Below are 23,763 nucleotides of genomic sequence, written 5' to 3' on the forward strand. Positions count from 1 at the left end.
AAATCTTGACAAATTACGATGTTCAATGTTCCACACAGCTGTATCCTATTTAGTTTGTTCAAGTGAAATGGCAAATGAATTAGAACTTAAAAGGAGTTGTATTCTTTTTATATATGATTATGTGAACTCTGGATGATGCCAGATATATTATCTATGTGTTAACACAGCTGAAATATACTGTGATGATAGTTGGAGAAGAGAGGGACAGTGGAGTAACGGTCTGAGCTGTCAGACAGTGGCTGCTTGTCGAAAACTGGTTTGTCACCTGGTAAATCCTACGCTTTCACTTTCTCTTCGGGCTCCTTCCAAAACACACATGCAGTAATCACAGTAATCAATGTAATTCAATTCATTTCAATTTTATTTGTATAACATCAATTCACAATACAATCATCTCAAGGCACTTTACAAAAAACCAAAAGAATTTATTCATTTTTTATTTTCTTCAGACAAAATAATTTACAGACAATGTGGACAGTCAGCCTTCACATTTGAGGATCTAATTAGATTTGCAGTCTACAACTTCAACACAACCTAATAGACAAAATGTTCAGTATCAGACTGCACAGCGTTACAAGGTGTGATGTTGAGTGGTTGAAATATTTGTGATTAAGAATAGCTTTCACAGGCTAAATAAGTGGTGTAGGTTCCCTTGGGCCCTTATCCCCTGTGGACTGTCAGGCTTTTTTGTTTGAGAGTGCAACACTGAATGCTGAGGTATGAATTACACAGTGTTATGTATTGGATAGATGCTTCTGCAGGTCTATTTCATCTTTATCATAAGCCACTTATTGACTCAATGGTAAGGGCTCCATCTAAGAATGGTCAGTGCAGAGTGGAAAAAAAAACAAAAACCAAAAAAAAACTAGAAGTCCAGTCCAGACCTAAGCTCTAGAAAACTGAGTGTTGAAATTGTCACATTGCATAGTGAATCAACTGTAGAATGCATTTCCAAATCACATGACTAAAGCACACATTGAATTGCCAAATCATAAAATTTGTTGCAAATTGAATGAACAGGACAGAAATTTTCTATATAGGCGTTTCTATTTCCTGAATTGTTACATGCAGTAAAAATGGATTACATAATTTATATGCAATAATATGCAATTGCTGCACTAATTCCATGTCTGCTCATACTGAGAATAGGCAAAGCTTAAGGTATAACCTAGATCTTGCCTTTAATTACTTAACTTCAAGGTACAGTGGGACTTGTGGTAATAAATTGTGCCTTTGTTCTACTTTGGTGAGCTTGAAATGAAAAGGATAATAGAATATACTGATATGCCATGCCATTTATTCTGTTCTCACTGTTTAAGGAGAACAGAGAGTATCATATTAACTTCAACTGCTAAAATAGAACCAACAACTTGAAAGAGCCGTCAATGGATCCAGTAAGAGGCAAGCAGTTAGCAATGAATTTGAAAGGGGACCATAATAATAATAATAGCTGTATTTGTACAGTTCATTTATTATGTTGTTTCTTATCATTAATTTGTGGTTGTACTTATTTCATAAATTAGTAATTTCTTTGTAAGTGAATGCATATGCAGTACCAAAAAATTAGTATTCCTCTGTTCAAGCCTTCCTCAAATGAAGAAGACTGCCTGAATTGTTTGGCTAAGGTTGTATCCATCCTGATTGTTGCTCACAGTTAATCTGGGTTAACGTGACACACATGGAATGATAAGGGTATCTACATCCTGCTGCTCATGGACCAAAAAAATTAATTACATTTTTTACACTTTTTTAAAAGCAAGTCATAATTTTATATTTATTGTAATAGCCTCTGGCAGTGTGAGAGGAAAAACAGTCAGACAGTTTTTCTGCTCTTTGCCGTTGTTAAACCTACTGTCTGCTTCTGCAAGAACAGAGGCTACCTTGGCATGCAGCTTCATTAAAACCCATTTAAATCAACTTTAATGGCAAAGCGCTCTTCCTTACAACATTTATGTATACATGCATGGTGCTTCTGCTATATTTAGATAGTAAGCTCCCTGAACCAATTATGTCCCTCTCACTGTCATGTCTGACATACTAAATGCTTTGTCCCTGCTGTGTTCCAGTTGTTTTGTTCCTGAGTTCAGCAGGCATGTTCTCACTACAAAGTGGTCCTGGTAGCCCTGTAGATATACCAACCATCTGGGAACTAATGCATTTGTCACCCACTGGTAGAGGCTTTCAATTTTTAATTTCAATTTGTTTATTTGTATAGCGCCAAATCACAATTCAGTCATCTCAAGGCATTTTACAAAAAAGAAAAACCCAACAAATACTTTATGAGCAAGCACTTGGATACACAGTGGAGAGGGAAAAACTCCCTTTAACGGAAGAAAAACCTCCATCAGAACCAGGCTCAGTTTGGGCGGCCATCTGCCTTGACCAGTTGGGGTGAGTGGATAGAGGAGAGAGAAAAGAACAACAACAATAAACAACAAATACACACTGCAAGTTGGTGGGGCTAGTAACTGCACATCAGCGATATACAGCTCCAGGACCAGGGACACCTGCAGAAGGTACAGACAGAACAGAGAGAGAGGGAGAGAGCACAAACTAGGGGAGAGAGAGAGCATAAGGTTAGTGACATTCAATGGTGGAATATACATGAGGTGGGAGGAGAGGAAGAGAGGGGAGGGGAAGGGAAATGGGGGGCGGGGAGGGTTAGGGTAGGGGAGCTCAGTGCACCGATGGTCCTCGGGCAGTCTAGGCCTATAGCAGCATAACTAAGGGATGGTTCAGGGTTGCCTGAGGCCAGTCCTAACTATATGCTTTGTCAAAGAGGAAATTTTTAAGTCTAGCCTTAAAGTACAGAGAGTGTCTGCCTCCTGAACCCAGGCTGGGAGCTGGTTCCACAGGAGAGGAGCTTGATAACTAAAGGCTCTGCCTCCCAGTCTGCTTCTGGAAACTCTGGGAACCACAAGTAGACCTGCACTCTGAGAGCGAAGTGGTCTATTGGGATAATATGGTACTATGAGGTCTTTAAGGTATGAAGGAGCTTGATCATGAAGGGATTTGTGTGTGAGAAGAAGGATTGTAAATTCTATTCTGGATTTTACAGGGAGCCATTGAAGAGAAGCTAATATAGGAGAAATATGATCTCTCTTGCTAGTTTCTGTCAGGACTCTACATTTTGGGACAGCATTTTGGATTAACTGGAGGCTTTTTATGGAGTTACTGGGACATCCTGATAGTAATGAGTTACAGTGAACAAAATCGGTCCCTGCACAGAACCTTGTGGAACTCCATAACTAATTTTTGTGCATGTGGAAGGTTCATCGTGGACATTAACAAATTGGAATCTGTCTGATAAATGTGGTAGAAATTTCTTTTAGGTTAGCAGAGTTGCTAATTCTCAAAAACAAACACAAGTGTGATGAATCATTTCAGTTTTAATTCGTGCGCACGGAAAGAAGACCTCTATAGTGCCTGCTTCTCTCCTACACTTCCAGGAATTATATAGCTGAGTGGTCAGCTTCAAAAGACCCCAAAGGTTTTCACAACTGTTATCTACCTTCAAGCATTTAATGGCGCTACACAAATGTTGGCAGTTATTTACAGGCTTAAATTTGTAGAACGCCACTTCCTTTCCAGCCTTCGTGATGCCTGCTTTAAGGTACGAATATGTAAACTGTACCATGGGGCTAATCTCCTCTGATTTACTAACTTCTTTTTCAGAGGGGCCACAGTATCAATTGTTTCACGCAGTGAGGCTACAGGACTGTCAACAATATGATCAATTTGGTAGGGAGAGGGATTGAGGCAGCTGCCCTCCACTGTGTTGGTGCATGGCATTGATGTAAATAAAGATGAAATCATTACCAGAATTGGTTTCTCAGCAGGTGTGTCGCTCAGTGAGGAAAATCGATTAGAAAGTGGCGTTCCACAAACTTAGAGGAAATTTTTCTAGCCTGGAAAAACAGTCTACTAACATATAAAAAAGCACTCCGTAAAGCCAGAACTGCATACTATTCATCACTAATAGAGGAAAATAAGAACAATCCCAGGTTTCTTTTCAGCACTGTAGCCAGGCTGACAAAAAGTCACAGCTCCGTTGAGCCCAGTGTTCCCTTAGCTCTCAGCAGTGATGAATTTATGAGTTTCTTTACAAATAAAATCACAACTATTAGAGATAAAATTCAGCAGATGCTTCCTATACCTGCAATAAATGAATCTTTTACTACAGTAGCTCTTGAATCATCTGTAGGACCTCAGTTATGTTTAGACTGCTTCTCTCCTATAGATCTCTCTGAATTTACATCAGTAGTTGCTTCATCGAAATCATCAACGTGTCTCTTGGACCCCATCCCGACTAGACTGCTTAAAGGCACCCTGCCATTAATGAACTCATCTTTATTAGACTTGGTAAATTTATCTCTAGTATCAGGCTACGTACCACAGGCCTTTAAGACTGCAGTAATCAAACCTTTACTCAAAAAGCCTAGTCTTGATCCAGGAGTCTTGGCTAATTATAGACCAATATCCAACCTGCCATTTATTTCTAAAATCCTAGAAAAAGCTGTTGCTAAGCAGCTATCAGACCACTTACACAGGAATGAACTATTTGAAGATTTCCAATCAGGATTTAGAGCACATCATAGTACAGAAACAGCACTGTTGAAAGTTACCAACGATCTTCTCTTAGCCTCAGATAATGGACTTGTTTCGATACTTGTCCTCCTAGACCTTAGTGCAGCATTCGACACCATTGACCACAACATCTTATTACAGAGACTGGAGCATGTGACTGGTATCAGAGGAACAGCGTTAAAGTGGTTCCAATCCTATTTATCGGACAGATTCCAGTTTGTTCATGTCCATGATGAACCTTCCACACGAACAAAAGTTAGTTATGGAGTTCCACAAGGTTCTGGTCTAAATGACATAAAAGCTTGGATGACCAGTAACTTTTTACTTTTAAACTCAGAGAAAACAGAAGTCATTATATTTGGGCCTAAAAATCTCAGAAATAACTTTTCTAAAATTATAGCTACTCTAGATGGCATAGCCCTGGCCTCCAGCACTACTGTAAAAAACCTTGGAGTTATTTTTGACCAGGACATGTCCTTTAACTCACACATAAAACAAATTTCTAGAACTGCATTCTTTCACCTGCGCAACATTTCCAAAATTAGGAACATCCTGTCTCAAAATGATGCAGAAAAACTAGTCCATGCATTTGTTTCCTCAAGGCTAGATTACTGTAACTCATTACTATCTGGATGTCCTAATATCTTAATAAAAAGCCTCCAATTAATCCAGAATGCCGCATCCAGAGTCCTGACAGGAACTAGCAAGAGAGATCATATTTCTCCTATATTGGCTTCTCTTCATTGGCTCCCTGTAAAATATAGAATAGAATTTAAAATCCTTCTTCTCACATACAAATCCCTTCATAATCAAACTCCTTCATACCTTAAAGACCTCATAGTACCATATTATCCCAATAGACCACTTCGCTCTCAGAGTGCAGGCCTACTTGTGGTTCCCAGAGTTCTCAAAAGCAGAATGGGAGGCAGAGCCTTTAGCTATCAAGTTCCTCTCCTGTGGAACCAGCTCTCAGCCTGGGTTCAGGAGGCAGACACTCTCTGTACTTTTAAGGCTAGACTTAAAACCTTCCTCTTTGACAAAGCATATAGTTAGGGCTGGCTTCAGGCAACCCTGAACCATCTCTTAGTTAGTTATGCTGCTATAGGCCTAGACTGCCCGAGGACCATCGGTGCACTGAGCTCCCCTACCCTAACCCCCCCCCCCCCCCCCCCCCCCCCTCTCTCCCACCTCATGTATATTCCACCATTGAATGTTACTAACCTTGTGCTCTCTCTCTCCCCTAGTTTGTGCTCTCTCCCTCTCTCTCTGTTCTCTCTCTCTCTCTATTCTCTCTGTACCTTCTGCAGGTGTCCCTGGTTCTGGAGCTGTTTATCGCTGATGTGCAGTTACTGGCCCCACCAACTTGCAGTGTCTATTTGTTGTGTATTGTTGCTGTTCTTTTCTCTCTGCTCTATCCACTCACCCCAACCGGTCGAGGCAGATGGCCGCCCAAACTGAGCCCGGTTCTGCTGGAGGTTTTTTTCTTTCGTTAAAGGGAGTTTTTTCCTCTCCACTGTCGCCAAGTGCTTGCTCATAAGGGAATTGTTGGGTTTTTAGTTTTAGTTTTTGTAAAGTGCCTTGAGATGATTTGTATTGTGATTTGGCGCTATACAAATAAAATTGAATTGAATTGAATTGAATTGAATGTAAGTAATACCAAGCGCACACATACTTTTTCATACTTTGGTTTTCTTTATAAACACTATCATTGAGTACTCAAATATGTACTCATACTAATTCTGAAAAAAGTGTTAGTGGTGCATCTTCAGTTAAATCCAGTGTTCTGATATTTTCCATTATTACTTAGGAAATGTCTTTTCCCAGTTGTCATTGCTGGAAACTGTAAAGGTATGAAGAGACCTGGCATACCTTAGTTTTATTTCTGGAAGATTTTTTAGAGTTTGTGGTGTCTTGTAAGCCTGCATGTGCTGGACATTTTTGTATTCACGTGTTTTGCAGGTGGTATAGGCAAATTTGTGCATCTAGACCTTCTAAAATCGATTACCATCTCCTTGGTTTTAAAAGACTTCCAATAGGAGGCTGTTTTTGTGAGTCCAGCCACTGAATGAGTTTATCAGGTGGTGGCACTCTTCTTCCTGTCTATTCCTGATACATGCAACAATCACAGTATCATCAGAAAACTTCTAAACTACACTCAGAATTGTACATGAAGTCTGCTGTGTACAGTGTGTACAGGAATGGAGCCAATACAGTCCCATGTGAAGCCCCTGTGCTGCTTAGAACTCACTTAGAACTTAGAATGATTGGTTGGATGGTGTTGAACGCACTTGGCAAACCAAACACCATAATCCTGATATAACTTGCAGGTTCTTCTAGATGGGACAAGGTGAAGCAGGTAGAGGACAGCATTATCTACACCAATGTGTTCTTTGTAAACAAACTGCAGTGTTGTGTTGGACCCGAGACTCAGTAGACGGAGACTCATTCTCTCCAGGATCTTCAAAATATGGGATGTGAGAGCCACCAGCCTGTAGTCATTTAGTTTAGCTGGACAGATCAAGCATGTTCATTTTATCTTCTGTTTTGAGTATTTTATTGTTTCTTTTTATCAGACAAATAGTATAGGAGATGTTACTTTTACCTTGACATTTTGACTGGCAACTGTACTCTGTCCTTAATTTGTATAAGGTATTATTTTTTCTTTATAGAAAACACTAACCCGATAGTTTGTGGAAGTGATGTTTCAACATTGAGATCACATCTCTAGATGACGATCACAAATTTTAATGCTTGAGTTCCGTTTTGCAGTTTAAATGTCTTCATTTTGACCTTCACATGCCACATTATAGTATCACGTATAGTCTATTTGACATATATAAATATTGTGATTGTTGTTTTGTTGACTTGTAATTACATGGGGTCTTGATCTTGCTAGTTAATTTTAGGAACAACAGGAGAAATGGTCTGAAACATGGTTTCCACTGCTTCAGACATTATGACACTGGTTTCTCAAGTTGCTTGCTATTTCCTTAATAACTCTCTTCTCATCTCTGCAAAGGTGGAGTGTGAAGCTGAGCACTTGAATTGTTACATCCATCTTTCATGCAGGGGAGAATCTTTTGTGAGATGAACCGTTCATCTCATCATCTGAGATGCATTACTGTGTATCATTTATATTCATTTTGTTTTTTCACAACAAAGCACTCTTTTCCCTTTTAATTTTTGTTTGTGCATGGGGATAATGTGGAAGTCCAGAATGCAGCTTTCCCAGTCTAGCTCAATGAACGTTTTCTGAACCAGCTTCATAAAATAGTTGACTGGAATGATATTATAACAATCTTATGTTCTGAGATACACTGAGCCCTGGTTGGCTGCTTTTCCTTTTTGCTATAGTTAAACTCATGGCCAAGCACAGGAGGACCAAAATCAGCTGTGCACCTCCATTTAAAAGAAACAGGACACTCATTTGAAGACAGTGATGGACATATTTTGGACAGAGAAGATGATGGTTTGAGAGAGGAGTCAAAAAAACTATATATGTTCAAGTGGAAAAACCCTGCCTTCCCCGCCCATGGAGGGCTCAGACATAACCTGTCTTCAATCTGCCAGGCTGCCTTTTCATCTATTCCCAGGAAATTAAGGAACACCTCAAATGTCTTTCAGTGAAGACAAACTTCACACCCAGTTGGTGAATCAGAGGGGTCACGTGTCTACCATTAGATCCTAATGACCCTCACCTATGCTCACTTCTTTTGTTTACCTAACGAGCCAATTCAGGCCAGGTGTGAAGTGAAACCAACTTGAGTGTAGGTTTAACGACTCTCACCTTATTTACATAGTTTTCTCCATTTGTGGATAATGGCTCTCACCATGGTTTGCTGGAGACTACATAGTTCACCTAATGAGCCTATTTGGGCAGAGTGAAACTAACCTGAAATATAAATTGGAGTTTCCATACCATCTTTCTCTTAGACTGATGAAGCTACTCAGATGAGTAGTGAAATGTTTTGACTTAAAAACTAGAAGTCCAATTGCCATGACTCAACCTCTAGATAACTTCACCTGCTACCCTCTAGCATTTATGTAATCTCAGAACAGTGATGCGGCCTCCAATCTGAGGTGTCATTAACTGGTCATTTCTGCAGCTGGTAACTCTAATGAACATATCCTCTGCAGCAGAGATAACTCTTGGTCTTCTTTTCCAGGAATGTTTCATAAATGCCAGTTTGTTGGAGAAATTCTTAACAAAATAGTCTCAGAGGACAAACTTGAGAGTTTAGATAACACTAAGTGCACCGAGTCACTGAATGGGGTTAAACAGGGGTCAACCATTTGTTAAGATAAGTTACAAAATAAACAGTGATTCACCATTTGTCTGACACAGAATGGGCTTAAAGAGGGTGAAACAGTTGTCAGGCACAGTTGGTGAAAAGCTATTTGCAGCAATGCTCTCAGAAATTACAAAATGTACACTTATGTGAACATAGGTATAAGATTATATGTAAACAATTGTAACACATTGAAAAGAATAAAACATTTTCCTAACACAGTTTCATTATAGCATTTGCCACCGCACTTGAAAAACCTTTCAAAGTTCTTGAAACGTTCCAGGTCGACTGGCCTTAATGTCTTAAAATAATACGGCACTTTTATTTCTCTTCAGCTAATTGAGTGGTTAATTACTACAGTAGTTAAGTGGCATTATTTGCTGTATAACCAGCATTACCTTGGTACAGCAAAATTGTATCAAACACATTTAGACTTCTGTGAAGGCACACCTACTAATTGAAAACAATTCTAGGTGACTACTTCATGAAGCTGGTTAAGATATTCCCATCAGTATGCAAAGTGGCACCAAGGTGAACAAAAATATGAAATCTAAGATATGAAACATACTTAAACAAGCTTTAATACTATTTTCTTACAACATAATTGTGTCTATGTTATTTCATAGGTTTGATGTCATGCTAATATGTGATGTAGAACATTATTTAGAGAAAAAACAATTGAATAAAATGGTATGGCCAAACTATACTACTCACAAAACGTTAGGGATATTTGACTTTTTCAGAATTTCAGAATGCACCTAAAATGCACTATAACCTTTACAGCTGAACTTAATTTGACCTTCTCTAAACTTTTGAATGCACATGTCCAACTGTTCAATGTTTCAGTACTTATTGCATAACATGCTGTTCTCTAACAAGGTGATTAACCACAAAAATCACAACAAGTGTCTGATCCATGACCATCGACCACTAAATGTTCTGGTTCAATGACAGTTCGTATTTAAACAGTCCTCTTCATCATGCTGTTCACATTTTGACATCATGAGACCAAGATGACACCTAACAATTGACAAGTTATTGAGACACTGACATTTTTTGTTGTGGTATACCCACCACTGTTGTTAGCTTTTGTTTCAATAAATTGTTTGAGATGAAGAAATTACCATTGCATACTTCTACTTGAATGCCCTACTTTCATGATATAATATCACTGTAGTATGAACTTTTTACATTTTCCATAAATTTCACCTGAAAGTCGAATATCCCTAACTTTTTGTGAGTAGTGTATATATACTGTGCAGTACACACACACACTCAGAATATGCCATGGCACTATTCAAGTACCCTCCTCCTCACCAGTGTGTATGCTGACTACTGTTGTATTTTACTGAAACAAAATCAGACGGCCACATTCTCTTAAGCTTAGCTGTCTCTAACACTGTCCTTTTTTATACACTTTCCATCATCATCATCTGTTTTCAGTGAAACTCAGTAGACTCAAGGGATGTGTCCAATTATATGATGATTTTAAGTGGCATGGCAAGATGATCATCCTTGATTGGTACATTACTATGCTTTGGCTTTGTGGCTGGGAATAACACAAAATTGTCATTACTTACCACCGTTCAAGGATAATGGATAGCGACCAGGGCCTGGAGTGTAGGTACTTATGTTGGTGCTGGGTCAGGAATAAAATGATTTCCTTTATTAAGTGGTATTCACCAGAGCTGCCGCGGCAGTCATTGCCCTCCTCTCCACTGAGTTCACTATTCTGAGAGTGATGGGCTCTCCATTTGATTGTGGCAGTGAATAGCAGCCTTTTTTTTGTCTGTATTGAGCATGTTTGAGGCACTAATATAAATGTAGCTCTTATAGAGATGGCAGCAGTTGGAGGCCTTGGGATATAGCTGTTCTATGCTGAGCACCATGTAGTATAACATTTGAATGGTTCAATGGCCAGTTCAGAGTAGAGAGCGAGCATATACTGTATGTAATGGTATACAACTTCAGAGGTCTTGGGGTCATTATCATACTTGCTGGGTGCTATGAAATATGTAGCTGCCTGCTGTACTGGTCATACTTGATTTTGTATTTCATCAAAAAGGGATTTCAGATTAACTCAGGTAGATCCATTATCTCCAACAGCTGAACACATTAAGAATTTCCAACACAAGGTCAGAGTTTTGATTAATTTATCTTTTAGAGAATCCTATAAAATGGAAAGTGGCTCCTCTTTGTGATACACAGCAACTAAGTTGTATTTTGTAGTTATTTGTGTTTCACTGTCTGTAAATTGACCCTGTAGTCCATTGCCAAGTGAAGCTTTCCTCAATTATGTGAAACAATGTTTTGTGTGTGTATGTATATACTTATATATTATATATATATGTTAGCGACCCCCATTCCACCCCGTAGACATCAGTACACTGATGACTTCAGAGATATGGTTGATTTATATTGATCTGCTAATTGTAAAGAGATCGTTTCATTTTGTGTATGAAGTGTCTCTACCACTGGGTCAATACAATTAACTAGTGATTCATGATAAAACATAGATGATGGGCTACTGGAACACGACACTCATGGACGAAGGCTGAGAACAGAGAACTGTCGGAATGCTACTACATGAGTAACCCCAGGGAGAGGGGTTACATGAAGAGGATGTGTGACCTATGGAGATTGAAGATTATGAATAAGCTGGACACCTGGAACATCCGCAGCCGGTTACGAAGAATAAGTGAAGTACCCTATGAAAGTCTACTAGATATGAATGCAGCATTACAAACAAACCCCCTCTGTGACTCTCTCTCTCTCTCTCTCTCTATATATATATATATATATATATATATATATATATATAGAACAAGGTCCAAGCCATCAACACCTACGCCCTGCCGGTCATCAGATACCCCGCTGGCATAATAAGCTGGCCAAAAGAGGACATAGAAGCCACTGATGTCAAGACAAGGAAGCTCTTCACAATGCATGGAGAACTTCACCCCAAATCCAGCATCCTGAGACTGTACGCTAAGAGGAAGGAAGGAGGCCAGGGACTGGTGAGCGTCAGAGCCACCATCCAAGATGAAACAACCAAGATCCATGAGTACATCAGGAAGATGGCCCCAAGCGATGGAATACTTAATGAATATCTCAGGCAACAGAAGCCCGATGCAGAGGAAGAAGAGCAAGAACCATCATGGCAGGACAAACCCCTGCACGGCATGTACCACCGACAGATACAAGAAGTGGCTGATATCGAAAAGTCCTACCGGTGGCTGGAAAAAGCTGGACTGAAAGACAGCACAGAGGCACTGATCGTAGCAGCACAAGAACAGGCCCTGAGCACAAGATCGATAGAGGCCGGGATCTACCACACCAGGCAGGACCCCAGGTGCAGGCTGTGCAAAGATGCCCCTGAGACAATCCAGCACATAACAGCAGCTTGTAAGATGCTAGCAGGCAGAGCGTACATGGAACGCCATAACCAAGTGACCGGCATAGTGTACAGGAACATCTGTGCCGAGTATGGGCTGGAGGTCCCAAGGTCAAAATGGGACACGCCTCCAAAGGTGAGGGAGAATGACCGAGCTAAGATCCTGTGCGACTTCCAGATACAGACCGACAAACAGGTGATGGCTAACCAACCGGACATAGTAGTGGTGGACAAACAACAGAAGAAAGCCGTAGTGGTAGATGTAGCGATCCCAAGTGACAGCAACATCAGAAAGAAGGAACACAAGAAGCTGGAGAAATACCAAGGGCTTAAAGAAGAGCTAGAAAGGATGTGGAAGGTGAAGGCAACAGTGGTCCCCGTGGTAATCGGCACCCTCGGGGCTGTGACCACTGGGAGTGGAGTTCTGAGGTGAGTAGCTGAACATCCGGGTAAGCGAATCACTTTTGCCTTGCAGGCGTGTCGTGTTGTGTGTGTTGTGTGGTTCGTCTGCAGACTGGCGGCAGACTAGCTGTGGTTTGGCACACCTGGGAACCGGCTAGACTTTGAACGGTTCACTGGCTGCTGCATTCCGGTGCTGGTCGGGTACCTTTCTGTTTTGACCGGTGTTTGTTGCTATTTCATGACTTAGCGCTCGTTGGCCTACCGGTTAGCTTAGCTAGCTAGTTAGCTTGCTAACATGGCCTCTCCCTCTCTCTCTCTTTCTTGCTCGGTGTGCCACATGTTTAGTTATTCCTCTGCCTCCTTTAGCGATAATGATACCTGTATTAAGTGTAAGGTTCTGTTAGCCTTGGAGGCGAGGATCACTGATTTGGAAGCGCGGCTCCGCACCTTCGAACAAAAGCCAGCTAGCCTAGCCCCGTTAGCTGGTGTGGAGCCACCGAGCTCAGGGTCTGTTAGCGGTCCAAGGGCAGCTCCGGAGCAACCCGGAGAATTAGCCTGGGTGACGGTCCAAAGGAAACATACTCCTAAGCAGAAGCCCACGGCTCATCACCTGCCTGTTCATGTTTCTAATAGATTTTCCCCGCTCAGCGACACACCCGCTGAGAAATCGACTCTGATAATTGGCGATTCCATAGTCAGAAACGTGAAGCTAGAGACACCAGCGACCATAGTCAAATGTATTCCTGGGGCCAGAGCAGGCGACATCGAGTCAAATCTGAAGCTGCTGGCTAAGGCTAATCGTAAATATGGGAAAATTGTTATTCACGTCGGCAGCAATGACACCCGATTACGCCAATCGGAGGTCACTAAAATTAATGTTGAGTCGGTGTGTAACTTTGCTAAATTAATGTCGGACTCCGTAGTTTTCTCTGGACCCCTCCCCAATCTGACCAGCGATGACATGTTTAGCCGCATGTCGTCGTTCCGTCGCTGGCTGTCTAGGTGGTGTCCAGCAAACGATGTGGGCTTCATAGACAATTGGGCCACTTTCTGGGGAAAACCCGGTCTGATAGCGAGAGATGGCATCCATCCCACTTTGAATGGTGCAGCTCTCATCTCTAGGAATTTGGCCGAGTTTCTTAGCCGACCTAAAGCCTGACAATCCAGGGTGGGGACCGGGATGCAGAGACTCAGTCTAAAACGCTTCTCTGCAGTTTCCTTAGAGCCGCCGCCCCCTTCAAACCACATAGAGACTGTGTCTGCCCCTCGAACATATAAATCAAACAAATCAGAAGTTAACAGAAGAGGAGTTATTCATAAAAACTTAATAAAAATTAAGACCACTCCTCTTATTGAACAGAAAAACAGAACTGTCAAATGTGGATTATTAAATATTAGGTCCCTTTCTTCTAAATCTCTGTTAGTAAATGATTTGATAACTGATCACCAAATTGACCTACTTTATCTTACTGAAACCTGGTTACAGCAGGATGAATATGTCAGTCTGAATGAATCAACCCAGCTCAGTCATGAAAATTATCATGTTCCTCGAAGCACAGGTCGAGGTGGAGGAGTAGCTGCAATCTTCCAGTCAAACTTATTATTAAACTTTCATCCTCAGAACAGTTATAACTCATTTGAGAGCCTCACTCTTAGTCTCTCACATACAAACTGGAAAACACAAAAACCAGTTCTACTTGTCATTTTGTACCGTCCACCTGTTCCTTACTCAGAGTTTTTAACTGAATTCCCTGACTTCCTGTCTGATTTAGTGCTTAGATCAGATAAAGTCATTATAGTGGGAGATTTTAACATTCATGTAGATGTTGAAAATAACAGCCTCAGCATTGCATTTAATTCTATATTAGATTCAATTGGTTTCATTCAAAACGTTAATAAACCCACCCACTGTTTTAATCACACCCTTGATCTTGTTCTGACCTATGGCATCGAAATTGAACATCTAATAATTTTCCCCCCAAATCCTGTTTTGTCAGATCATTCTTTAATAACTTTCGAATTTAAAATGATGGATCATGCAGCGTCTGGAAGAAAATTCCACTACAGCAGATGTTTATCCGACAACGCTGTTAATAAATTTAAGAAAATGATTCCATCTTTATTTGCATCTATGCCAAGTATAAACATAGTGGAGGGCAGCTGCCTTAATCCTACTCCCTACCAAATTGATCATGTTGTTGACAGCGCTGTAACCTCACTGCGTGAAACGCTTGATTCTGTAGCCCCTCTGAAAAAGAAGTTAGTGATTCAGAGAAGACTAGCCCCATGGTATAATTTACATGTTCGTACCTTAAAGCAGGCATCACGAAGGCTGGAAAGGAAGTGGCGTTCCACAAACTTAGAGGAAATTTTTCTAGCCTGGAAAAACAGTCTACTAACATATAAAAAAGCTCTCCGTAAAGCCAGAACTGCATACTATTCATCACTAATAGAGGAAAATAAGAACAATCCCAGGTTTCTTTTCAGCACTGTAGCCAGGCTGACAAAAAGTCACAGCTCCGTTGAGCCCAGTGTTCCCTTAGCTCTCAGCAGTGATGAATTTATGAGTTTCTTTACAAATAAAATCACAACTATTAGAGATAAAATTCAGCAGATGCTTCCTATACCTGCAATAAATGAATCTTTTACTACAGTAGCTCTTGAATCATCTGTAGGACCTCAGTTATGTTTAGACTGCTTCTCTCCTATAGATCTCTCTGAATTTACATCAGTAGTTGCTTCATCAAAATCATCAACGTGTCTCTTGGACCCCATCCCGACTAGACTGCTTAAAGGCACCCTGCCATTAATTAACTCATCTTTATTGGACTTGGTAAATTTATCTCTAGTATCAGGCTACGTACCACAGGCCTTTAAGACTGCAGTAATCAAACCTTTACTCAAAAAGCCTAGTCTTGATCCAGGAGTCTTGGCTAATTATAGACCAATATCCAACCTGCCATTTATTTCTAAAATCCTAGAAAAAGCTGTTGCTAAGCAGCTATCAGACCACTTACACAGGAATGAACTATTTGAAGATTTCCAATCAGGATTTAGAGCACATCATAGTACAGAAACAGCACTGTTGAAAGTTACCAACGATCTTCTCTTAGCCTCAGATAATGGACTTGTTTCGATACTTGTCCTCCTAGACCTTAGTGCAGCATTCGACACCATTGACCACAACATCTTATTACAGAGACTGGAGCATGTGATTGGTATCAGAGGAACAGCGTTAAAGTGGTTCCAATCCTATTTATCAGACAGATTCCAGTTTGTTCATGTCCATGATGAACCTTCCACACGAACAAAAGTTAGTTATGGAGTTCCACAAGGTTCTGTGCTAGGACCGATTCTGTTCACCCTGTACATGCTTCCTTTAGGATATATCATTAGGAAGCACTCTATTAATTACCACTGCTATGCGGATGACACTCAGTTATATCTATCTATTAAACCTGTTAACACAAACCAGTTAACCAGACTTCAAGCCTGTCTAACTGACATAAAGGCTTGGATGACCAGTAACTTTTTACTTTTAAACTCGGAGAAAACAGAAGTCATTATATTTGGGCCTAAAAATCTCAGAAATAACTTTTCTAAAATTATAGCTACTCTAGATGGCATAGCCCTGGCCTCCAGCACTACTGTAAAAAACCTTGGAGTTATTTTTGACCAGGACATGTCCTTTAACTCACACATAAAACAAATTTCTAGAACTGCATTCTTTCACCTGCGCAACATTTCCAAAATTAGGAACATCCTGTCTCAAAATGATGCAGAAAAACTAGTCCATGCATTTGTTTCCTCAAGGCTAGATTACTGTAACTCATTACTATCTGGATGTCCTAATATCTTAATAAAAAGCCTCCAATTAATCCAGAATGCCGCAGCCAGAGTCCTGACAGGAACTAGCAAGAGAGATCATATTTCTCCTATATTGGCTTCTCTTCATTGGCTCCCTGTAAAATATAGAATAGAATTTAAAATCCTTCTTCTCACATACAAATCCCTTCATAATCAAGCTCCTTCATACCTTAAAGACCTCATAGTACCATATTATCCCAATAGACCACTTCGCTCTCAGAGTGCAGGCCTACTTGTGGTTCCCAGAGTTCTCAAAAGCAGAATGGGAGGCAGAGCCTTTAGCTATCAAGCTCCTCTCCTGTGGAACCAGCTCTCAGCCTGGGTTCAAGAGGCAGACACTCTCTGTACTTTTAAGGCTAGACTTAAAACCTTCCTCTTTGACAAAGCATATAGTTAGGGCTGGCTTCAGGCAACCCTGAACCATCCCTTAGTTAGTTATGCTGCTTATAGGCCTAGACTGCCCGAGGACCATCGGTGCACTGAGCTCCCCTACCCTAACCCCCCCCCTCTTCTCTCCCACCTCATGTATATTCCACCATTGAATGTTACTAACCTTGTGCTCTCTCTCTCCCCTAGTTTGTGCTCTCTCCCTCCCTCTCTCTCTCTCTCTCTCTGTACCTTCTGCAGGTGTCCCTGGTCCTGGAGCTGTTTATCGCTGATGTGCAGTTACTGGCCCCACCAACTTGCAGTGTCTATTTGTTGTTTATTGTTGCTGTTCTTTTCTCTCTGCTCTATCCACTCACCCCAACCGGTCGAGGCAGATTCAATTCAATTCAATTCAATTCAATTTTATTTGTATAGCGCCAAATCACAATACAAATCATTTCAAGGCACTTTACAAAAACTAAAACTAAAAACCCAACAATTCCCTTATGAGCAAGCACTTGGCGACAGTGGAGAGGAAAAAACTCCCTTTAACGGAAGAAAAAAACCTCCAGCAGAACCGGGCTCAGTTTGGGCGGCCATCTGCCTCGACCGGTTGGGGTGAGTGGATAGAGCAGAGAGAAAAGAACAGCAACAATAAACAACAAATAGACACTGCAGGTTGGTGGGACCAGTAACTGCACATCAGCGATATACAGCTCCAGGACCAGGGACACCTGCAGAAGGTACAGAGAGAACAGAGAGAGAGGGAGAGAGCACAAACTAGGGGAGAGAGAGAGCACAAGGTTAGTAACATTCAATGGTGGAATATACATGAGGTGGGAGAGAAGGGGGGGGGGGGGGGGTAGGGTAGGGGAGCTCAGTGCACCGATGGTCCTCGGGCAGTCTAGGCCTATAGCAGCATAACTAACTAAGGGATGGTTCAGGGTTGCCTGAAGCCAGCCCTAACTATATGCTTTGTCAAAGAGGAAGGTTTTAAGTCTAGCCTTAAAAGTACAGAGAGTGTCTGCCTCCTGAACCCAGGCTGAGAGCTGGTTCCACAGGAGAGGAGCTTGATAGCTAAAGGCTCTGCCTCCCATTCTGCTTTTGAGAACTCTGGGAACCACAAGTAGGCCTGCACTCTGAGAGCGAAGTGGTCTATTGGGATAATATGGTACTATGAGGTCTTTAAGGTATGAAGGAGCTTGATTATGAAGGGATTTGTATGTGAGAAGAAGGATTTTAAATTCTATTCTATATTTTACAGGGAGCCAATGAAGAGAAGCCAATATAGGAGAAATATGATCTCTCTTGCTAGTTCCTGTCAGGACTCTGGCTGCGGCATTCTGGATTAATTGGAGGCTTTTTATTAAGATATTAGGACATCCAGATAGTAATGAGTTACAGTAATCTAGCCTTGAGGAAACAAACGCATGGACTAGTTTTTCTGCATCATTTTGAGACAGGATGTTCCTAATTTTGGAAATGTTGCGCAGGCGAAAGAATGCAGTTCTAGAAATTTGTTTTATGTGTGAGTTAAAGGACATGTCCTGGTCAAAAATAACTCCAAGGTTTTTTACAGTAGTGCTGGAGGCCAGGGCTATGCCATCTAGAGTAGCTATAATTTTAGAAAAGTTATTTCTGAGATTTTTAGGCCCAAATATAATGACTTCTGTTTTCTCCGAGTTTAAAAGTAAAAAGTTACTGGTCATCCAAGCCTTTATGTCAGTTAGACAGGCTTGAAGTCTGGTTAACTGGTTTGTGTTAACAGGTTTAATAGATAGATATAACTGAGTGTCATCCGCATAGCAGTGGTAATTAATAGAGTGCTTCCTAATGATATATCCTAAAGGAAGCATGTACAGGGTGAACAGAATCGGTCCTAGCACAGAACCTTGTGGAACTCCATAACTAACTTTTGTTCGTGTGGAAGGTTCATCATGGACATGAACAAACTGGAATCTGTCCGATAAATAGGATTGGAACCACTTTAACGCTGTTCCTCTGATACCAATCACATGCTCCAGTCTCTGTAATAAGATGTTGTGGTCAATGGTGTCGAATGCTGCACTAAGGTCTAGGAGGACAAGTATCGAAACAAGTCCATTATCTGAGGCTAAGAGAAGATCGTTGGTAACTTTCAACAGTGCTGTTTCTGTACTATGATGTGCTCTAAATCCTGATTGGAAATCTTCAAATAGTTAATTCCTGTGTAAGTGGTCTGATAGCTGCTTAGCAACAGCTTTTTCTAGGATTTTAGAAATAAATGGCAGGTTGGATATTGGTCTATAATTAGCCAAGACACCTGGATCAAGACTAGGCTTTTTGAGTAAAGGTTTGATTACTGCAGTCTTAAAGGCCTGTGGTACGTAGCCTGATACTAGAGATAAATTTACCAAGTCCAATAAAGATGAGTTGATTAATGGCAGGGTGCCTTTAAGCAGTCTAGTCGGGATGGGGTCCAAGAGACACGTTGATGATTTCGATGAAGCAACTACTGATGTAAATTCAGAGAGATCTATAGGAGAGAAGCAGTCTAAACATAACTGAGGTCCTACAGATGATTCAAGAGCTACTGTAGTAAAAGATTCATTTATTGCAGGTATAGGAAGCATCTGCTGAATTTTATCTCTAATAGTTGTGATTTTATTTGTAAAGAAACTCATAAATTCATCACTGCTGAGAGCTAAGGGAACACTGGGCTCAACGGAGCTGTGACTTTTTGTCAGCCTGGCTACAGTGCTGAAAAGAAACCTGGGATTGTTCTTATTTTCCTCTATTAGTGATGAATAGTATGCAGTTCTGGCTTTACGGAGAGCTTTTTTATATGTTAGTAGACTGTTTTTCCAGGCTAGAAAAATTTCCTCTAAGTTTGTGGAACGCCACTTCCTTTCCAGCCTTCGTGATGCCTGCTTTAAGGTACGAACATGTAAATTATACCATGGGGCTAGTCTTCTCTGAATCACTAACTTCTTTTTCAGAGGGGCTACAGAATCAAGCGTTTCACGCAGTGAGGTTACAGCGCTGTCAACAACATGATCAATTTGGTAGGGAGTAGGATTAAGGCAGCTGCCCTCCATTATGTTTATACTTGGCATAGATGCAAATAAAGATGGAATCATTTTCTTAAATTTATTAACAGCGTTGTCGGATAAACATCTGCTGTAGTGGAATTTTCTTCCAGACGCTGCATGATCCATCATTTTAAATTCGAAAGTTATTAAAGAATGATCTGACAAAACAGGATTTGGGGGGAAAATTATTAGATGTTCAATTTCGATGCCATAGGTCAGAACAAGATCAAGGGTGTGATTGAAACAGTGGGTGGGTTTATTAACGTTTTGAATGAAACCAATTGAATCTAATATAGAATTAAATGCAATGCTGAGGCTGTTATTTTCAACATCTACATGAATGTTAAAATCTCCCACTATAATGGCTTTATCTGATCTAAGCACTAAATCAGACAGGAAGTCAGGGAATTCAGTTAAAAACTCTGAGTAAGGAACAGGTGGACGGTACAAAATGACAAGTAGAACTGGTTTTTGTGTTTTCCAGTTTGTATGTGAGAGACTAAGAGTGAGGCTCTCAAATGAGTTATAACTGTTCTGAGGATGAAAGTTTAATAATAAGTTTGACTGGAAGATTGCAGCTACTCCTCCACCTCGACCTGTGCTTCGAGGAACATGATAATTTTTATGACTGAGGGGGGTTGATTCATTCAGACTGACATATTCATCCTGCTGTAACCAGGTTTCAGTAAGATAAAGTAGGTCAATTTGGTGATCAGTTATCAAATCATTTACTAACAGAGATTTAGAAGAAAGGGACCTAATATTTAATAATCCACATTTGACAGTTCTGTTTTTCTGTTCAATAAGAGGAGTGGTCTTAATTTTTATTAAGTTTTTATGAATAACTCCTCTTCTGTTAACTTCTGATTTGTTTGATTTATATGTTCGAGGGGCAGACACAGTCTCTATGTGGTTTGAAGGGGGCGGCGGCTCTAAGGAAACTGCAGAGAAGCGTTTTAGACTGAGTCTCTGCATCCCGGTCCCCACCCTGGATTGTCAGGCTTTAGGTCGGCTAAGAAACTCGGCCAAATTCCTAGAGATGAGAGCTGCACCATTCAAAGTGGGATGGATGCCATCTCTCGCTATCAGACCGGGTTTTCCCCAGAAAGTGGCCCAATTGTCTATGAAGCCCACATCGTTTGCTGGACACCACCTAGACAGCCAGCGACGGAACGACGACATGCGGCTAAACATGTCATCGCTGGTCAGATTGGGGAGGGGTCCAGAGAAAACTACGGAGTCCGACATTAATTTAGCAAAGTTACACACCGACTCAACATTAATTTTAGTGACCTCCGATTGGCATAATCGGGTGTCATTGCTGCCGACGTGAATAACAATTTTCCCATATTTACGATTAGCCTTAGCCAGCAGCTTCAGATTTGACTCGATGGCCGCCCAAACTGAGCCCGGTTCTGCTGGAGGTTTTTTTCTTCCGTTAAAGGGAGTTTTTTCCTCTCCACTGTCGCCAAGTGCTTGCTCATAAGGGAATTGTTGGGTTTTTAGTTTTAGTTTTTGTAAAGTGCCTTGAGATGATTTGTATTGTGATTTGGCGCTATACAAATAAAATTAGATTGAAATGAATTGAATTGAATTGGATGGAGAAAATGTCATTTTTCTCCCAATATTAATTGGCACGAACACAAACTTAAATACAGTATAGATCTCATCTTGCCTACTTCAGTGGAACACCTCCTCTGTCCATTTGCATCACTTGGGAGCTTAAATCAGTCTTTGTACATTTTCTGGCCTGTTAGACTCTTCTGATGTGCATTTTGTAAGACACTGCTACTGTTTTCCTGTATCCAGTCTGCAGTGGTGATGCCTCATGGTTGTATTACCTGAGTAATGCTGAATGGAAAACAAGTTACTTTTTCTTTTATTCTTTTTCTTTTCTTTTTCTCACAGTTTCTTTTTCCCATTAACAATTTTTCCTTTTTTACAGTTATTTTTTTAGTCAGTGAGCATACTATGACCTTGTTTATTTTCTGTTCTTTTACAGGTGTAAGCATTTCTTGCAAAACCTGACAGCCAACACAAGTCCTGGCAAGCCAGAGTTTCAGCAGCTTTCAAGTGTACTTTCCCACCTCTTCTGTTTTGTCAGAATAGACCATTTTTGCTGCAAACATTTTTAAATGTCATAATGGGAAATGTCCCAGTGTAACCGCTAATGTTCAGGATGGCTGCATTCCAGTTATGTGGGCTATTTCAGCATTGTGCATGCTTGCCGAATGACACTGTTTATTGGGACACGTAATGGAACTCAGCAGTCATTATAAATTTGTATAAATACTAAATCGAGTTAACTGTGGGGAAAAAAACAACAGTGTTGGTTTCTTGTTTTAACTCCCTCTTTCCCTCCCTCCCTGTTCGGAGCTGCGAACGAATGAATGTCACAGTAGCCTGTCCCACTCACAATGTGAACAAATCACATGGTTTCTCACAGTAGCCTCTCAGTAGATACATTTTCACCAGGCACATAGGTGTCCATTTACTTCACCATTGGAAGAGCTGAAGTCGTTGGCTAGGGTTACTAAATCTTCTCAACATGACCTCTTTCCATTAATTTCGCAATTTTTGAGTGAGATCATGTTCAAAAACTAGTTGCACAAGCTGACCCTTGTGACTGTGCAGCATTGCACATGATCAGTTAAGATGTGCACAAATGGAGATAGATACCCCAAACATGATACACAGTTTAAGAGCCAGCAATACACTCTGCATGGCCTTGATCACTTTGTGCGGTTCTGTCAGGAGCTTTTTAACAGTTTCCTGTCTGCTGCTATATTCAAATGAACTGAGAATGACAGCAACAGTTGATAGATGTAATGTATTTTATTTATATAGCCCTTTACACCAACCCTTAGGTGACCAAAGTGCTTTACAAACAATCAAACAGCAATTGGAGACAGACTATTCATCCATCCATTATCTATACCCGCTTATTCCTAATCAGGATCATGGGGATCTGCTGGAGCCTCTCCCAGCTCTCTTTGGGTGAAAGGCAGGGGTACACCCTGGACAGGTCCCCAGTCCATCACAGGGCCACATAGAGACAAACAACCTCACACACTCACACTCACTCCTATGGGCAATTTAGAGTCACCAATTAACCTGTGACCAATTTACATGTTTTTGGACTGTGGGAGGAAACCAGAGTACCTGGAGAAAACCCACGCAAGCACAGGGAGAACATGCAAACTCCACACAGACAGGTCCCTGACGGGTTGCAAACCTGGGACCTTCTTGCTGTGAGGCAACAATGCTAACCACTCATCCACTGTGCTGCCCTGGAGACATACTAAATAAAAACAATTGCATGGGCAGAAGACAAAGAAAAGGGATAAAAAGATTGCTCCCCTGATGTTCTTACCCATCCCTGTGTGTGCTCTGCTCATGTATTGAGCCTTATGCTTACTCATCTTAGCTGCTATGATGCCTGACAGGACACCTGTTGTGCAGAGGCAGGTTATCGGATGGGACTGCTCCCTTTTGGGGGGTCCTTCAGGATCAGGACACTCTGAATTGTCCTCAATTAGCCATTCAGGGTGAGTCCCATCCATTAGCAGCTGGTTCATTTGAGCTGCCAGGCACTTATGTTGTGCAATACGCTCGTTAGATGAACAAAAGAAGTGAGCTCAGGTGAGAGTCATAACTGTAATGGAGAGTGTGTCCTCCCTGGAAGACATTTGATGTGTGTGTGTATATATATATATATATATATATATATATATATATATATATGTGTGTGTGTGTGTGTGTGTGTACAACAGTTTTGGGCAACAGA

The sequence above is a fragment of the Mastacembelus armatus genome, chromosome 23 (genome assembly GCF_900324485.2).
Source record: "Mastacembelus armatus chromosome 23, fMasArm1.2, whole genome shotgun sequence".
NCBI lineage: Eukaryota > Metazoa > Chordata > Actinopteri > Synbranchiformes > Mastacembelidae > Mastacembelus > Mastacembelus armatus.